Here is a 19,190-nt window from a genome sequence, read left to right as displayed (position 1 = left end):
CGGAAGAAAGAGATATGCTAATAAAAGTCAAAATTATGTCCGATACATTTATTCGCACTTCAAATCACCGAGAATATGGAACAACCATGCTCAGCAGAATCTCTCCTGCCCAGAGTTCACGGAAAGAACTCCACAGGAAAATTCACTTCAAAATAAAGACGTACAAAGTCAAAATTATTTGTAACACATTATAATATGTAAATTGCTTTTACTATGTTAATCAAGCTGGGTTTCTATTATTTCTAAAAAAATGTTTTTTCGAGCACTGAGAACAAAACACTTTTAAATCCAAACAACTCACCGGTAGTTGCAAAATGATTAAGAGTTAAGGGGGGGAGGGGGAGGAAATCAGTTAACATACCAGTAACAAGTTTAAGTACACACTGGCACACTTGAAAATTAAGATGCTTCTGTATAATTACAGCTTGAGCAGTTCATAAAATGCTACTTGCACTTCTCATCAACTCATGTAAAAAAATTTCGATCATTTCCTAGATAGTATATTACATGATTGCACTGTTACAATTAGATCAACGATTCTGTAGAATTTCATCACCACAGCCAATTAATTTACCACTTTTTCCTCCCAATCCCACAGCAACCTTATGAATCAAGATTTGTTCTGAAAGCAAATCCTGAGAATCACGTTGCCCCAGCTGCTCCCCACAAAAGCTGAGCTACCCTGCCAGAGGAACCCGAGCCCCAGCAAACCAACCCGCCGCCGGGCGCTCAGCGCTGCTCCCGACAACTCGCTGCAAGTCTCCCGGCTGACAACGCTGAAGTACTTACAATGCCGTTTTACTAGCCAAGAAGAAACACAAGATTCTTGAATCATGATACAAATATCAAATGAAGCAAGTGTTTCAGAGGATTGTATTAACGCCCACATATGCATGTGAGATACTGCACCAATACACTAGAACGTCTACTTGCACTTTGTGGCATAATTTTTTTCTTTTTTTAGTTTTTTTTCCGAGTTTTGAGATAGAAGCGAACAAGCAGGTAGAGGTTTAGGCTGGTGCTTCAGAAAGAGAAGTCAAGTCACCTCATAAACAAAAGCAAAAGTGAAAATCTCTTTTAGAATTAAAAAAACCACATTCCAAGCAAAAAGATAACATTCATTCAGGAAATCCTTATTTACTTAATCTGATTCATTTTCCATATATGTAAGTTCAAAAACAGAAAAGTAAACAATATCAAGAACAGCTTTTTCTAGTTTACCTCTTTAAGTCTTCAGAAAATTTAAGCAATGTCCTGGCCATTTCTGTAGTTGTGTCTACCCCAAAATAAGCAAAGCTTTCTTTTTCCTGTCGGCTTTCCATCTCACTATACACCACCCTATCCTAATAACCTTTGACCAACAGGAAGTAGACACAATGGACTGAAAATAACAGCAATTGTAAGATTTAGAGTGATTTAATACATGAGGGGTGGGTTTAAAATTTGAAAAAGCTGCCCTTGCTCTGATTTATAAACAGTTGCTTTAGAAGTATGTTATCTACATAGATTCAGGACATTCATTACAGACTGTAGGTTGAACTAGGATAAAAACAGTGAAACACACTATTAAATGCATAGTGGGGCAAATTCTTGGATAAATCAAGATTCTGCATTAAAGTAATAGTCATTAGGCTGTAACACCTAATGGGTGCAAAATTTTCATACGGTATAAGCAACAAAACGCAGTGGTAGTTTTACAGCTTTATATTCTTTTTTTCCAAGCAGCTATAACTAGTACTGATCTAAATGCTCAGATAAAAGCATTTGTGTCCTACTGAATAATATGAAATTCTCGTAAGAAATGTAAACAGCAGCCTATACAAACACTTGGGCTAAGAGTGTGTGTGTGCATGCACGTGCAGGTGCATGTGTACACACCCCACCCCCCCCCCCCCCAAAAAAAAACCAACTTACAACGGGCAATCACAGAACAGATTACTAATATGAAAAGGACTTTCCTAATTCCAAGATGTTAGAGCACCTTATGGTGTAGAACAAGTGACCTGTATCCTCTTCTCACATAAAAGCCCATGCAATGCCCCCATAGGTATTTTCATTACCAGTATAAAACTGTCCTTTAAATTTTATTAACACCTTGGCACGAACACTTGAGGGTTATAGGTTCCAAAGTCCAGGTAGGCAATTGAAATATTTCTTTTCATTGCTTTTAATGTTTTTGTCTTGTATTCCAAGCACGAGTTGATCATTATTCTGCAAATCCACATTCTCATCCTGTCTTTGTCATCCCTCCAAGGCTTTTGTGTTCCTCCTTTGAGGTTACACCACAGCACATGTGGGTCACGATGATAAGAACAGCATGAACTCTCTCAGAGAGGGACTCACCTCTTGTATAACAGTTTTATCATGTTTTCTGGAGAGGGGAAGAGGGGGAAAAAAATCTGTGTCAAATTTATACGTATACACTGACTCCTCGCCTTGAACACAACCCAACTTTACTAGGTAAAAGGTTCTTCAGCAATCACAGAAGTTGATAACGTCCTCTGCCTTGTGAATACCAAACAAAATCTCAGGCTAGGAACGTTATAGTTGGATAGTTGTGAGTATGCCAAAATGGGAGCTCTTCATAATGCTCCCCCATAATTTTAAGCATGCTTGCTACCCCATGCACGCACGCACTTCATACTTCACTGCACCTCTACTGTACATTAGGCCATGTTTCTTTTTAGAGGCATTTTAATCATAGAATTATACCAGAAATACTCTTTTCTTGAGTGGGGGAAGCTCCGGCATTGAATTTCAGCAGTTTAAGGCTGGATTTAGCTTGACGCGACAGTATTTCACGAAGGTCTGCAAATGCTCAAAATAACTACCGAGAAGCCCCTCACGACGCATCTCAGCGCAGAACCCACAACAACTTCCATACGTAAAATGCCAGTACTGCATATGAGCAAGCTTTCGGGCATACCAGCAGAAGCCACCAACGGCACACGTTATAATAGTACTTTGAAGCACAACTGGTTCAACAAGGACGTGACGTCCTCTTTCAGTCTGTAGTTGGAGCATCCCTTGAAACCACTCTGCCTGCTAATCGGAACCTCCTCTTCCCCTTCCCCCATCCTAAGACAGAACCCGATGCCATCACACCAAGGAATAACAGAGAAAGGATATCCTGCCTACATTTTCCATTATACAGATCAAATCGTCAATCCAGAGAGGTCTTTGCTTACACATAGGATAAAAAGAAGATGCTTCCAACTGATAAACCCTGAGAGGAAACAAGGTTGGCTGCACGACTATTTTTAAGTAGTTAGCATTCACACAATGGTTTAAAATTAAGGGCCAACCCCTAGGGTCCACGAAGACTTCATTTAAAAATTAAGAAGTTAAGCATACTTGAGAGGAAAAAAACAACAAGAAGAAAAAACTAGAAAGGGCAAAATATAATCACAGTTCTTCCCAGACTCACCTTAAATTAACTTTGTATGCGTAGTCTAAGTGAGTGAAAAGATAGGAAGCTTTATGTTGTTTTCTCCAAAATGAAACATTTCCTTTGACAATCGCTGTGCGAAATCTTACCTCAAGGCTCTTGTCATTTTGACTAATATTCCTTTGCTGCAAGCATCATATGACAAAAAGTAAGTAAACACAGAAAAATGTGAGTGTCTTTATACAGCTGTACCACGAAAGGAGGGACTTGCTTCTCAGCCCAAATTTCCAAGGCAAGCTATCACAGCTGCGTTGCAGCAGGGCTCTTTGCTAAAAGGACTGAGATCCCCAACCAAACAGCTCTCTACATCTCACCATCTTAAAAAAAAAAAAAAAAAAAAAAAAGGACACTTAGTTCAGGAAACGGCCAGCGCTTCACATTTTGCTCAGTTAAAAGCATCCCTTAGCTAAGGCTTCATTCAAGTATGATATGAAAAACCCTATTTTTCGCATCTGCACAGTTGGCAAATACAGACATTTTTGGTATCATCTAAGAACATATAATTTAAGTGGCATCATTTGGATGTTAAAAGCACAGAAAATGTAATTTAATGCCAGGCATTTCTTAAGATAATTAAGAAGATGAGGTAAAACATCCTTTTAGCTCACTTTTGTAACCTAGGAAATGCCCAGAAACTCAAGGTATTTTAAATATCGTTATTCATCTCCACCTCTAACTGCTGATAACAATTTTTTTAAAGCACTTATCCTTTTGGAGGTTTTTGCTGTTGTTCTTTTTAACAGCAGCATCTTTCCAATCAATAACTGCTAAAGGAATCACGGAAAATAAAAATTGCACAGAATCTCTGATCTCACCACAAAGTTTATTCCCTTCCTCCTCTGGGCACAACTAGATAAAAGTGAACGTTTAGATTGCGGTTTGCTCAGTACAGTGAGATTGCTCATTTCTTCATTTGTACCAAATCACAACACAGAAAAAAGAAAAACATTACAAATAGATAAAATAGAAACCTGTCACAAAACCACAAACACTACCATGAGAACTTGAAGTTAAATCCTAGGGGATTTTTTTTTTTTCTTTTAAATTGGAGTAGATGCAAGTGCCACAGTCCCTTTCCTTCATTTGGCTTGCAAATTACTCCGCAAGCCCAAGCTTTGCTCTTTGAGACGAAAAGCAAGCGCTGCACTATCCAATTGCTTTTTACACCTTTTTGCGAGCGTTTCGTAATTAGTTTCACTTACTATAAAAAGGTTTAATTTTTAACTTACAGGCAGCAAAGGAACTCTAAACCTGGATGACTTGTTACTTTATGTACTGCTGCCCTATACATCTAAATGACATCCACTTTGTTTACTGACTGGAAGTTCTTACTACTGCCAGCACTTCAGGAACAATGCAGCTGTGGGAAGGGGAAAACATGTTTTTCTAAATTTTATTTGTCATCCAACAGAATTCCAAGGTACGCATGTACCAGTTTGAAAATATTTTTTAATAGTTTGTAACCTCCAACAGACAAAACAACCTACTTCAGCAAGTATTTGTCTGACCTTACAACTTAACCCCTTTTATCCTGAAGTTATTTTTACATATCTATAACCATCTATCTATATATAGCCATAACATATGAAACTCCAAGCAAACAAAGGTAGCTTCTAATTTTCCCTCACTCAGAGCAAAAATCAGGTCTTCCCCCCCCCCCCCCCCCGGGAACTTCCAGCACAACATATATTAGGTTACGTGACCAAGACTCGCCTGTCCACGGGGTACAGCAAGGCGAGAAGGATGCCGCTAGGCGGGCCACGCGCCCCCCTCTCCCCAGCTCCCTGCGCGCACGGGACCTGCCGCGAGCCCTCCGCGCGCCCCCGCTCCGCGGCCTCCCTTCTGCTCGCCCGCGCGCCAGCGCTGCAGGCGGTCTCCGCGCTGCTGTGCTTCGGACAGGCGAGGCTTCGCAGAGGAGCGCGCGCCACACGCGAGGTGCCACGCAGGTTTTCTCTCTCACAAGTACTACACGGAAGCAATATTAGGTGGATTTTTAAGGCACAAATTCACGTCTCCAGATGGAAGGCTCCAACACTCATGCAGTCAGTCCTCTACCCTTCCTCTCAGGCCGAAAGGCTAACAACAATATGGGGGGGGGGGGAATGTAATAGCTACCCTAAGCCAATACTCAGCTGACCTTCACATTTGAACGTACTTGTTTTGCCTCTGTTGCAAGTCACTTCATTCGAGGAAAGCTGCAGAGCTGAAGCAGCTGATTCACTACACAAATCGTGACAGAAGCACTGGTAAAAGCAATAACACAACTGTCAAACCATAATTTTAGAAACCACTGATGTAGAACGATTATATCTTCACTGTCACCCACTGTGAAGACAAGACACCTACTAACGTCACATTATTGTACAGCTGCAGTCGGTTTCCTATTAGACAGGTGCCACTTCACTAAAGCTACTCTGTAATTTGGGAACATTCATTTTTCTTGATAGTCTGGCACAGAGGCCGAGGACTGAATAATACGGAGACAAATACACTCTCACTTCTGGAAACATGCCGACACACCAGAGCGGCAGGAATATCCATTCCTACCCTGTTATAAAGTTTTTCATGGAAGACATGAGACTAGCAGAGGGGGCAAGTCCACTCCAATTTTGCTAAAGCAAAATTAAATCAGTGCATGCACAGTGAACATCCGCCTGGTTTTGACGGATGGGATGATCCAAGTGAAAACATTCATGTTTTAGCATTACTTCATTTGGGTTCAAAAACGCATGTTGCTATTTTGTTCATAAACCACAAACTTTCACACCTGAGGCCCCACGGCATATTAAGAGTCTCAATAGTGCTAGGACTGTTCACATCAGCCACTGAAGCACACTGTCCCAGCTGCGCCAATACAGAGGAAAATTGTTTTGGCGAGCAAAGGCATTGAATCAAAGTAACAATAAAAAAAACCATTCTCATACCAAAGTCTCGGCATCTTTAGGAAAATACGTCAGTCAAAGTGACGAATAAACAAGCATAGCCTGCATCACCTGCTCACTTACCGCCCTCAGAACTCTGCTCAAATGCTCTAATAAAAGCTTGGGCAAAGAGTTTAACAGGTTACGATATGATGTATGCCCTCCAAAGGGAGGGGGAAAAGATCACTTTTTGCAATAACGTGTGCTTGAACTAGACAGAAATTAAACACTTTCTGCCTGAGCAAGCTGATGAAAGCAAGTGACACTGCACGGAGGGAAAGCTAGAGCTGAACCTCTCTAAGCCTTTAAACATGGTACATGTCACATCACGCTCTCAGAACTGATAAAATTCCCACAGAACGTAAAAGCAGTTTTAATGATTTTATCGAACACAAGGCAAATGGGCTGCCACAGTGGAGAAGCACATACAAATGATTGCTTTCTCTTTGATTCACAATATTTAGATTGTTATTTCCAGCCCAGGTTAAACAAATCGGTGTTATGATACTATTGTTAGGCTAGATGTATAAACATGCTCACGCACTTCTGGAAGCAGTCCAGCTAGCTCAACAAACATGTTACAAAAGAAATAGTTAAGAGGTAGAACATCAGCTTTTTCTTGTGTTCACGCACTGTGTTGTTATGGAGAGAGAGCGGGGGGGGGGGGGGGCGGCAGGAAGGAAGAAAACAGCACAGAATAACAGTGGAGCAACATATTTCATGAACACGCTATTTTAAGGTCCTTAGAAGATTTTTTTTTTTTAAATAAAAGTTTACAATGTGGTACATTACGCACCAGAACAAATCCATATGGAGACACAAGAAGCAATTCTAATTAGTTTGCTTAAATCGTGGCAAAAGAAATACTGCAAGTACAGACTTCTTCCAGAGAAAGAAGAAAAAAAAGTGTCCAAACCACAAATACCCATCAGGAACGTTTTGTTTTTACAAACCAGAATAGGGACAGAACATACTTTCTGTGTAGTCCAGACCTTCCACTCACCCTCCAGTGATAAGGACTCAGCCTTACTCCCTCTCTCCTGCATCTGCTCAGGTGCTTATAGCACACGACCGCAATTCTCCATTCTACCCAACACTTCTCTGGGTACCCATCCAGAAAGAAAATATACATATATATATTTTTTCCCCCACTTCAACCAAAAAAGAAGTGTTTTAAGATAGGCTAATATACTGCAGCTGTTTACCAGGGCACTTTGTTTACACGCACCGAGTTGAAAGCAAGTACATACAAAACAACTGGAGACCATTACGGATTTTTCAGACATTACAACCAACCTATGGCATCACCAGGAAAAAAAAAAAAAGTACATCTATTAAATAAGAAACGCTGAGTAATGAATGTATTCACTATCGCATTCACGAACTCCATAGCGCGTGGATTACTCTAGCTTATACTCCGTTCTGGTGAATCTGAAGTCACTTAACTATTTCAACAGCCAACAAGGCCCAGAGATCACTACTGTGAATTTGTTTTCTTAAGGCGTTTCATGTGGGCACAACACGCAGGAAAAAAAAGACTCCATGAAGAGGAAAACAAAACAAAACACAAAAAACCAGCAACTCATTTCCGTTGGACAGGATCTTGTGAGAATTCTTATTTGTGATTTGCTCTCCTCTGTTCAAGGCAGACACCCTGGAAAGAGCAAGCTGCTTTGCCCTCGTACCAGAGGAGGTTTTCTATTCTGATAATCCAAACAGTTGCCTCACTTCTCTGGAAATACTCCAGAGTTTTCAACCTCATTTAGAGGAACAGATCCTTTCCAGGCAAAATGCAGATAGGTACCAAGGCCTTGCTTTGTCTGTAAAATAAAAAGTAACCACCAAGGTTTATCCAAGCACCCTCAGACATCTCAGGCAATGTCAGGACTTGCCTGACTCCTCCGTGAATAAGAGATCTTGAGCTACCTCAACTCAGCCGATGCTCGCATTCAATACTTCAGAGCGAAAGTTAAAATTAAGATGGAAAACATTTCCCATACCTACGTATAACAGACACCGTAACAGTAAAGTAATTCACTTCAGTCTACCATATAGAAAAATATGTTTAACAACTACACAGAAATACAACTCAAAGCTTGCGAACAGTTTAAAAGAAAAGAGAAACAGAAGAAACACAAGCTTGTAATTCGCTCCAGTTCATTTGCTTTCTTAAACATTTAATACTTCATTTTATATATACATTACTGGCCTGCCTCTCACTGGGGTATCATGGATAGCCAGCATAACCTTGAATTTTGAACTTGACCACCTGAGACATCACGTCAATAAGTTACACCATTTAACCTAAACTAGGAACCTTAAAGAACCTGAAAACGAGTAACGTATTTGCACTGCTCCTGATTGTGTTTCACAGAATATTTGGTTGTCTATTACCCATTAATAACTTGTACAAATTTGTATTTTCTTTTTTTATCAAATACTTATGGAAGAACAACCATTCTCTGCAGTGGGCGCATTTCATCAGTTGTTGACATGCTGGAGCACGGATTTTTTTATTTTGACATCACATTTCAAATATATCTTCGACAAAGATCACTTCCTTGCAGAACTGCTGTATAAATATGCCACATTTGAAAATGGACTTCAGGAGAGTTTACATCTCTGGGGTCCCTTGCCAACACAACAGAATATCTGTGGTTTGCGGCTCACAGCATGCAACATAAGTTAGAAATGTAGCTTTTGATTTTTTTCCTAAACAGAATAACTACGCTACTCTTTAATACAGATGAATCTGACTACACAGCAACAGTAATTACTGCCAGCCTCAGAATATTAGTCTTGCTTGGCTAAACACTGTTCTAGTGACACCTACATTATAAACACTAAAACACGGAAATCCCACAATTCAAAACATTTGTTTTTCATTTTTAACTTGCTGACATAAACAGAGCTCAAGTCTACGGCTACAGCCAAATGTATTATTTTTTACTTGAAATTCAGTGGCTTTCTATGAGCTCCTTAAAACAAACAGCATATGACCAAATCAAATACGATTTCTGTATGCCACCTGTTCTAGCATGGGCATGTCCTACCTGCCATACAATTTGTAAATAGGACAAGATGAGAAGGAGTGCCACTTATACTAGACCACATCCTGGATCAAGACAAAGCAGACCTTAAGGAAAAAAATCAATTAGTTGATAAAATAGGACAACTTCTGCCAACAACATAACCCTTGATATTCACCTTCGCTTTAGGGAGACAGCAAGTTACAGAAAGCAGAAATATATCCTTTTAGCACTGGCATTAAAGAATCTCATAAAGAACAGCTAAGCATGATAAAATTAAACTAACACAGTTCTGACACTGACTTTAAAGGGAAGTAATTCCATCATCCAGAATCTTACTTTAAAAAATGATAAGATGGAACATCTTGCATTGGCCTCCAGCTGCTGTGACCCTTATCCAAGAGAAAAACCCAGCCAGATCTCCATTTCAGCATCATTCCAAGGAAAGGACTAGACTTACAGCATCAGTTCCCAACTGCAATACAACTGAAAGCTCTGCAGTCTCGTAGAGTCAAGGAAGGTTTTAATCATCTAATGAGATTACCTCATCTGCGTGTGGTTTCACAATGCAGTCGCAATGGTAGCCCATTATGCCAGTCCCCTGACATGCAGTATCAATCATGCTAATCAGCTTACTCTGATACCACTCCTGGAAGTAAATGGCTACTATGCACAGAAACCAAAAAACAAAAAACCAAAAAACAAAAACCCTCCCCAAACGCAAAGAGTTTCTACCTCAGTGTAACAAAACCCAGAGGGATATAAGTTTTGTGAACTAAGGTCGGCCACAAAAGTATAGGAAACACTAATAGCTAAAAATCCTAACATCACTTACATTCAACGGATTATGACTCAGGCCATTTTTTATATTTTATATACTTGCTATACTCAACCAGATCAAACTGGTTGATTCAACCATCTCCTTGCACGGAGCACATGAAGTTTACATATGCCAATTTTCATGTTCAGTTTATGATTTTCAGATGTGAAATGTATTAAACTTTATTGTACAACATCAGTAACTGTATTTTCTCTAATGCAACGTTCCACAGTTACCAAATGGAGCTTACAAGGCACAAAGGGAACTATGCACTGGCTGTCTACTGCTACTGCTAAACCAGAAATCGTATGGTAATTAATGCTATCCCTTTATCAAAGCAAGAAATATCTATGCTCTGTGTAACTTAACTTCTGAACAAACACAAAACTTGCTCCGTTTCACAGATGAGACTAGCGTGAACATTCAAATACCCAAAGTAGAGCTTAACCTATATTCTATTCATTAACTGCAAGGAAAACAAACAGCCCTGAGTTCTGATGGAACCCGACAAGGATGTTACCCAGGAAGAGCTAGGTAACATCAGGATCCAGCTGTCTCTTGTGCATTTAGAGGACCTAGCCACAAAGCTTAGAAGAAACACAAAACAAACCCTGCTATTATCAGCATTTTACCTGACCGTTTAAGCAATTTGCCCAAAGAGGCAGATTCATGAGCAAAACTCTGAAACATACCATTTCAATCAGACAGTGTTAGCTTATCACACTAGCATCGCTTCCCCTCCAAAAAATATCTGAAAATATTAGTGTTACCAGAATTTCTACTCATCTTCATTCAACGCAAGAAAAACATGCAAGTATGAGCAAAGATGCTGACAACTAACAATATTATTTCAATTTTTGAAGACTACACATCATCTAAACTTGATAAGGGACTGTAAAACCAGTCACTTATTTCTCCTCAATCCAAAGCATCTCTTCTGGTGTGTCCTTTTGCCAAACCTATAAGCTGTTACTTTCCACAGTGCCTAAATTAGTTGCTTTTAATAGGGGGAAGGGAAAAGGAAAGAAAGGAAAGAGACCAGATTAGTATAGAAGGCTACAAGCTTGTAGCATTCAGGTTAGAAGTACCTTGCACCATCTAAAACTTGACACAACGTGTAAATAGCAAGAAACTCAAAAAAAAAAAAAAAAAAGCTAGTATGTAATAGCTTTAGGCTTTACAACCCCATTTCTGAATATCAGCCTATTTTGCTGGGCCAAGTATTCCCAAATTCTCCTGAAAGCATCCGAATCCACTGCCAGGATGCTCATTTAAAATGCAAACATACAAAGGGAAAACCAGCACAGCAATCTCTGGATAACAAGATCAAAAGACTTTTGTCCTAAATTAACTATCTTGGAAGCCCTGACTCAGCTGGCACAGCTGAAGCCAGGATCTGACTTGGGACTCTTGCCTTGCTGAGCAATCCTTTCTTTAGACAGCATATACTACCAAAAGGTAACCTGTGGCACTTCACACCCCAGATCAAATGCACTGTATTTTAAAAAGCCTCCAAACTTTCTCCTCTGCTTTTACACAAGCATACCAAATCCGAGCAGCTCAACAACTTCCAGCTTCTATAGGATATCGTCTTCGCACATCACAAGCGAAGGCAAATGCCACTCCACTTCAAATAAGACAATCAACACCCACAAATAACTACTGCTTCACAAATGCATATTAGGCCTTCAGAATGGAATATAAAACTGGGTCATGCCAAGTCTCTGTTTCACAGGCACCAGCATAAGACTTGAGTCAGTATTGCTTATACAGAGCACCAAGACTTGATTACTTTTACAATGCACTAACACTTTGATTTCTCAAAAATTAGAATTTTTTTGTAGCCAGGGTTTATTATTTAATTTTACTATATTACGTTTTTACATATAGCATCAAGGCAACTTCCAGATTTTGGAAGAAAGAAGGGAAGGGAAGAAGGGAAACTGGGAGAGAGTGCAAAGGAGGGGTGTTTGGGGAGGACAATACACGTACAGGAAAAAGAAAGGAGCATCAAGCACTCATACTTAACAAGCCGCTTTCAGTCTGCTACACTGTCATTTTGGTTTGGAACCAGCAATGAGACCTAAACACATCAGAAACCAGCTTTCCTTAGTTCTGCTGCTCAGAGACCCCAGGGAACGCAGAGCGCGACTAAACTAATCAAGTCTCCGCAAGAATCAAAGTGACTATTCCTAACATCTCTATTCACATTAGTAGGCCTATTGCTTCCACATAAACAATCAAATTAAGCGATAAAGAGTAAGAAAAGGCATAAATTATTTTTAAAACAAAGTTAAGGATCAAAAGGAAGCAATTTTCTCAAATTGCTCCCTATGAGATTATGAGGAAAACTGTAGCTGTTGAATTTAAAACAAGAAAAAGCAAAGCCCATCTGGGGTTGCATCTGGCAAGGGATGTGAAGGCCAACAAGAAAGTTTTCCACAGCTGCAAAAAGGAAGACTAGGGAAAACGTGAGCCTGCTGCTGAACGGGGCAGGGGAGCCGGTGACAGAGGAGATAGAGAAGGCCAAGGCCTCAATACCTTCTTTGCTTCAGCAAACCCAGGCCCCTGAGACCAGAAGGTAGGTCTGGAGCAAAAAGCAGACTTACCCTCGATGGAGAAGGATTTTCACTCTTTTTCCTCATACAGTCAGTGTAGGACAGACATCCAGCACAAAAATCATCAGCACAGCCAGTTAAAATATGATTTAACTAAAACAATACTGTAATGGGAAATGGTAGGCAATCTAAACTCGGAGATTCATTGGTTGGTCTGTCTGTAATAAGATCCCTGATGTTATGTTAGCTTCCACAGAGATCTAAAATGCTAATTAAATGAAAAACTCAGGAAAGGATAAGCTGCACTTTCTGCGAAGAAAAGGTAACAAGAAGATCAGCTTCCTAGGAAGTTTGTTTAACCACACGTAGCAAACTTGCTTAATGCCTTTGTTTGATATTCTATAAAACTTTCCCTTGGATAAACAGAATTCTAAGCCCAGGAAGAAGTCATGTAAAGTATAGGAAGACCTAGCTGCATTAGGATTTAAATCTTTATTTCTAATAGCAGAGTGCAAACTTTGTTGAGCTTCTGCAGTTCATTTATCAGTGGTATCATTATTTTTCCTCTCTTTTTTGTTAGCCACAGTGGAAAGGCAAACACCTGCAAACAAGTGTACTATGTTGCTGACTAAACCCAGTACGAGCATCGTACAGACATTCAAGTATTCATTTGCAATGGCAAAACACCAGTGAAACACTAAGACTGCTCAGAGGATTAAAAAAGGAACAGAAGAATATTTTGTCCTGAAAAAAATAGTTTACTGAACAGGTTAATATCAGGAGTTTTGGGTTTTTTTTTTTTTTTACTGTTATTTATTTTTAAGTCACCACTTTTCTAAAGACATGCACAAATTTAGACTGTGCCTTTTAGTAATCCTGCCTAATCATTCACATTTTCCAAGATTTTTTTAATTAGAAATTTTTTTTTCTTTAATCTAAGAAAGGTGTCATTATTCACTTTTCTGCTCATCTTTCTTGAGAGTTTGGGATGAGAGGAGGGAAAGCAATAGATAAGACTTCATTTCTGTATGTGACCTATCACTCAAATTCCTTAAGAAATATTCTTCAGTCTTGACAGAAATTGAAGTAAGTTTCACGTAGTTCTCGAGTTTGTTTATTTTTACTGCTTTCTAATTCCTAAAGTACCTTTCCTAGTGCAAGGCATTTTATAGGCATATTAAAAAAAAATTAAAAAGTACAAACATGACAAACATGCAAGCAACCAACAAAAGGAAAAGAATGAAAGAGGAAGAAACTGATTTCCAGCACATGTGAAAAAAAAGGGTTGAATTTCTACTTAGATTGATCATGTTAACATTTTGCTGAGCAGGGAATTGAGATTTGCAGATTGTGAACTGCAATTTTAGGAAGGTTTTTCTAATATTGGCATATACCAGGAAATTATCATCTCAAGCTTGGCATATAACATCCTAATAAAGCTTGATGTCTGACAGGTTATTTTGGGTCATAAAAACATGCCATTTCTGACACATTTCTTGTTGGTCAGAACTTACAGATTGCTCCACACTTCTAACGAACACATTGCAATAGAGACAAATGTTGAAAGAAGGTTTTAAGAAATATCTTCCCACCTGACAGTAATTCCTTTCTGACTTCATTATGATGAAGCAGAGAGTGTGAAGTTACACTGGAATTTACACCCACAGAAAACTTTAAAGATGAGAAAATGCTTCTGGAGATGGACATTTGACCACATTACGTACGGGATTGGGGTTGTTTGGGTGTTTTTGTAATTTTGCATATTTAAAGAGTCTGTCCTGGGAAAGTGCAGGTGCTCCTCAGGCCAACGTGCTCTCAAACCTCAGCTACATGATTTACAATGGATATAGTTCAGAACCACAAACCTCAACGTATACGCTGTACGGCACTGCCGAGACCACGTCTGTAAAAAGGCATATCTCAGCCTGCCCTTGCAGTTCCTGTCTAGTATACTGAAAAAAACTAAACAAACAACATTAGACAAGATACACACACATGTGTGTGTGTATATAAATAAATAAATAAATAAATATACACACACACACACACACAGGTTGATAAACATACTATATTCAAACAGCTCTGAACAAGGAAGCCACATTGCCTTCACTGATATTATTCCAAGCTTGATTCCTTCAGGCAGGCAAGCCGTGCACAATCATTACCAGGGGACAGACCATCCTAAGAGTAACGAGCTCCAGGGCGTTGTCTTACAAAGCGTCAAAATAAAAAGCTGGCCTAGACAAGTCTTCAGAGGCAGCACAACGCTAACAAAATGAACCTGAGGCCGACCTAAGCTGTTGCTAATAAGCAATCTGCAATATCTTTCCATCTCTGTAGTGTGGATTCAGGTCTGAAAACAAGGGGTAATAAATATCCTTTTTGGGGTTCTACCTCCTGCCCCTAATTTCTCTTATACATTATTTTATATATGTGTGTGTGTGTGTGTGTGTGTGTGTGTGTGTGTGTGTGAGATATACGTATTTCAAATGACATTCATTTGCAAGTATAATTTTTCATAAGATAGTGTGATTTCAAACAGTCCAAAACTAGCAAATAGCCATTCTTTATAGTTTCAAGAACGTTCTGTGATATATAAAAGATTTTACAGTGTAATTTATAGTAAAAAAGCAAAACAGAGCACAATCCCATAAACATAACCAGCTTAAAATCATATCCAAGGTATTTCACGAAGCAGAGTAGGTTTTGTGGAAGAGAGGGGTCAGTACTGAAGCGCACACAAGCAGCAGGGACATGATATACGTATTGGTTAGCTGCTCCAGGTGCAAACTATCACAGAAGAAACAGAAGCCTAAGAAAAGGGAAGATAACAACTAACCAGCCCAGAGAAAGACCTGATGAACTAATATCCAAGCAGTAATCAGGTACGTAACATACTATTTGTGCAAAGCCCTGACCACCTTTGTGCTTTGCGCCTTCTCCTGTCCTGGAGGGAAATGCACTGCAGAGCGCAGACCTTACCACACACTGAGGACGCTTGCAGCACACCACAGTTTGAAGTAGCCACCCTAAAGCAAGCTCTCAGTATGTTTTTTGCCTCTCTATCTCTTTGATACTTTGTCTGTCTTTAAAAGGGAATGCAAACTATATTTCTTTTGCTCTCATTTATACTAGATCATAGGCATCTCTTAAGATCACAGAGAAAGCAACTCTTGCTCATCCTCCAAACATCTCCTGACAGTCGTGTGTGGGTACACACACACACACACACACACACACACACACACACACACACACACACTCTCTCTCTCTCTCTCTCTCTCTCTCTCACTCACTCACAGGCAAGTATTTAGAAAGGAGGAGAATAACAACTGGTTTCCTACAAGTGTAATATCCTGTTTTTTTTCCGAGGTTATCTGGAGAATTAACACAATCCCAGATGTGGACAAGAGGAAAGAGAAGCCATAGTAACTTCAGACAGGATGAGACAGTTGACTGCATAAACACATTATTCTAAATACAAATTCAAAACTTCTTCAGCTTTTCTCAATAGGGCATTTGATCCAAATTCTGGAATTTTAAGCTATAGGACATTAACAAGCATACGTCTGAGTTTCTAGCCACTTCAAGTGTGTGTGAGGCAACAAACTTATACAAAGTATTTTTAGACTTCCTGCAATCAACTGTCCTCCCAGCATTGCTCAAAATGACGCACAGTTGTCAGAATTATTCAGTTCTGCTAACATATGCTCTAATTGTAAAGTTCCATTTCTGTGTTTTCCATAAAATAACTAATGTCAAATTTACTCATGCAAGAAATCGAATGACAAGAGATTAAGGGTCATCTAAGCTAAAACATACTGTGTAAATGCTTATTAAATTATACTTACAAAACCAAAAGTAATTCATTTTATCTACAAAAGATAATTGTATAAACTGAACAAAACTCTAGCAACGCTTGGTTGTCTTCAGCAAGAGAGGTGGCTAAATTCTGAACAAGAAGTTTTGCCATCACAATATCATGCAAATCTAAAGTTAGCCTTACTTGGAGATAACGTACGTATTCTGAACAGGAAAAGGAAAAAAAAAAAACAGAACTCTTGCCTCAGCTCTACAGGTCCTGGAAGAGAGAACGCCTGAACTCTCTCCAAGAACTGGTTATTCTCTGGCACGGTTCAGAGACCAGTCAGTGGTTGAAGTATTTCTAGAAGGAGCAGTCAGGAAAGAGGACAACAGTTTGTATCACCGAAGTATCACGTGTCCAAAACAGGATCAAGTTATAGAAACAGCAGGGTACGTAAGGGAAGCCAGAGAGTATTCCAGTACAGGATGTTCTTGTAAGAGACAACCAAGGACAGGGTGATTACTAGAACAATTCAATCATTGAGTAGAACTGAGTAACAAATCACTATTTGATGCTGCTCCAGACGATACACTATTATAATAAGGACTGCCATTAACCATGGTTATGCATTATGTCTAATGAAGAAACTTCAAATGAAGAAGCTTGCAAGTTAGCTGTGGCCTACATCTTGGAGCCAACAAAGGCATCTCAGAAGTCTTCTGCTACCAATTTGCAAAAATGGGTGAATAAGATCAGTCGAATAAGACACCGATGCATTTCTTCCATGAAGAAAGTAAGAGACGTCATTAAGATGTAACGCTGTGATTTGTTTTCAACTGTAATTGATGTGTTTTCTTTTAGATTATGACTGTTCTTGGTGTATTTTAGCCATGTGATTGGCTTTCACAGGAGTACTATGATTGTTACTTTTGATTATTGCCTCAATTCACGATCCTCCTCATTAGGATCGTTATTATTAATATTAGAATACTTAGCCACAGAAAATTGGTCGCTCTGTCCCAACTATTGAGAATAAAATGGGAAGAAGTTTCAGGGGCTAAAGTTTGTGTAAATTCCACTGAATGGCCTTTGATTCAAGGTCTCGCTTAGATTGGAATACAAAAAAAAAGTATCTAGTTTTACGGAGTAAATTTTCACAGTAGGGCTCTGTTAGAAAGAAATTGGAATTCCTCTTTCCTGTGAAGAATGGAATCAAAACAATCTCAAATTGATATTAATATGGATGAATTTTCATCAGACTAAATAATGCAGACACAAATAATTTTAATGAAGGAGACCATCTCTAGGGGAAAGTCTCTAAAATTGGTGAAGAACTAATTAAAGCAGTCAGAATTACACTAACCAATTCAATGCTGCTGAGGTTGCCTTACTACAGGATGTGCTGGCAACATAGTACGAGCACATTCCATCGCTCAGCTGGTTTGCACCGTTTCATACTCCTTTCGTACATTTGCAATCTTAGCCACGACAGAATCAAAAATGGTTCAAAACCAGCACAATCTAGTGATACGCCAACAGTTTCAGGTTCAGAAAGTCTGACAGATGAAGCCACCATACAGAATTAAGCATCTTCATTTAAGTAAACACAGAATATATTTCCTGTTGTCATACAGAGTTAATATAACTGCTGTTTAAATGAAAAACACATGCCTTGTGTGTTTTTAAATTTCTCTCCCCTTCTGTGCAGCACCACCAGCAACTCTGTAAGTGGTTTACTCAAGAAGCGTTTACTCGTTTAAACAGGTTTCTTACATTTGGTAGAACAAAGCGTAGACAGCTCTTTGTGGAGCAACGCAGTTGCAAAACATTAAAACAATTATTTTACACACTATTCTTTCCCTTTCGTGGCACATGCGAAGAACTTTTCTGAAATACCCTCTGAAGGCAGGACCACCTCTGCCATCATCTGCAGGTCCAATAGCAGCATTGAGCAATTTTAAAGAGATTTTGCCCATACCTGTGAATTCCAACGCTTTGGATCACGGGCTACTGCTTCCACCGCTAACTCGGTTCATTTACAAACATTCAGCAGCCCCACGGAAGCCGCAGTAACGAGAAGAGCAAACTAAGCTGCAAGCTTTTCAGAAATTCCCCCCAGATCTCTAGGCAAAACCCCAGGGAAAATATCGGGTTTGGATTTTCAAATATTGAGTATCGACAGCAACGACAAAAGGTTACTTAAGTAAGGAGGGCAGATCTTTGACCTCACTAACAAATCCTGCAGCTAAATTTTTGGACGCAAATATAACACTACCGCATTAGGTACTCACATGGTCCAGAAGAGTAACAAAGCAATACAGACAAGTATTCACGTTTCTAGTCCAACCAAAACTTGCACACAGAGCCCGTGTGGAACAAAACCAGGTTTGTACATCAAACCATTCAAAGGAGCCGACATTAGGAGAAAGCACTAACTCCAGTCACATTATCTAGTGCCAAAGTAATAATGATGTAACAGAACGAGAAGAAATTCCTTAATAGGGACCATGAAAGTCTTTTCTTAATAGGGAATTATAATCTGAGAGTTAAAAATAATTCAACTAAGAATTACCAAAAAAAGCAGTACATAAGCAGAAACTTATGTTGAT

At 39.3% G+C, this 19,190-nt stretch overlaps 1 protein-coding gene across 11 annotated transcripts in view; it reads right to left on the bottom strand.

The window, feature by feature from the left end:
* GAB1 (GRB2 associated binding protein 1) overlaps positions 1-19,190 on the bottom strand; it is a 101,330-nt gene that overhangs the window by 52,639 nt on the left and 29,501 nt on the right. Inside the window, exon 1 of one of the 11 annotated variants that reach the window (XM_068942152.1) lies at positions 1,222-1,323. The exons of 9 other annotated variants lie outside the window; for them this stretch is intronic. The gene's annotated coding sequence lies outside the window, so the exon portion shown is untranslated. Of the gene's footprint in view, positions 1-1,221; positions 1,324-19,190 lie in introns of those variants that run through there. One more of the 11 variants, XM_068942151.1, reaches the window with a different exon arrangement.

Source organism: Struthio camelus, chromosome 4 (assembly GCF_040807025.1).
Source record: "Struthio camelus isolate bStrCam1 chromosome 4, bStrCam1.hap1, whole genome shotgun sequence".
In the NCBI taxonomy this organism is placed as follows: domain Eukaryota; kingdom Metazoa; phylum Chordata; class Aves; order Struthioniformes; family Struthionidae; genus Struthio; species Struthio camelus.
Note: the sequence above shows the minus strand (reverse complement) of the source record. Positions and strands in the feature narration are given on the sequence as shown.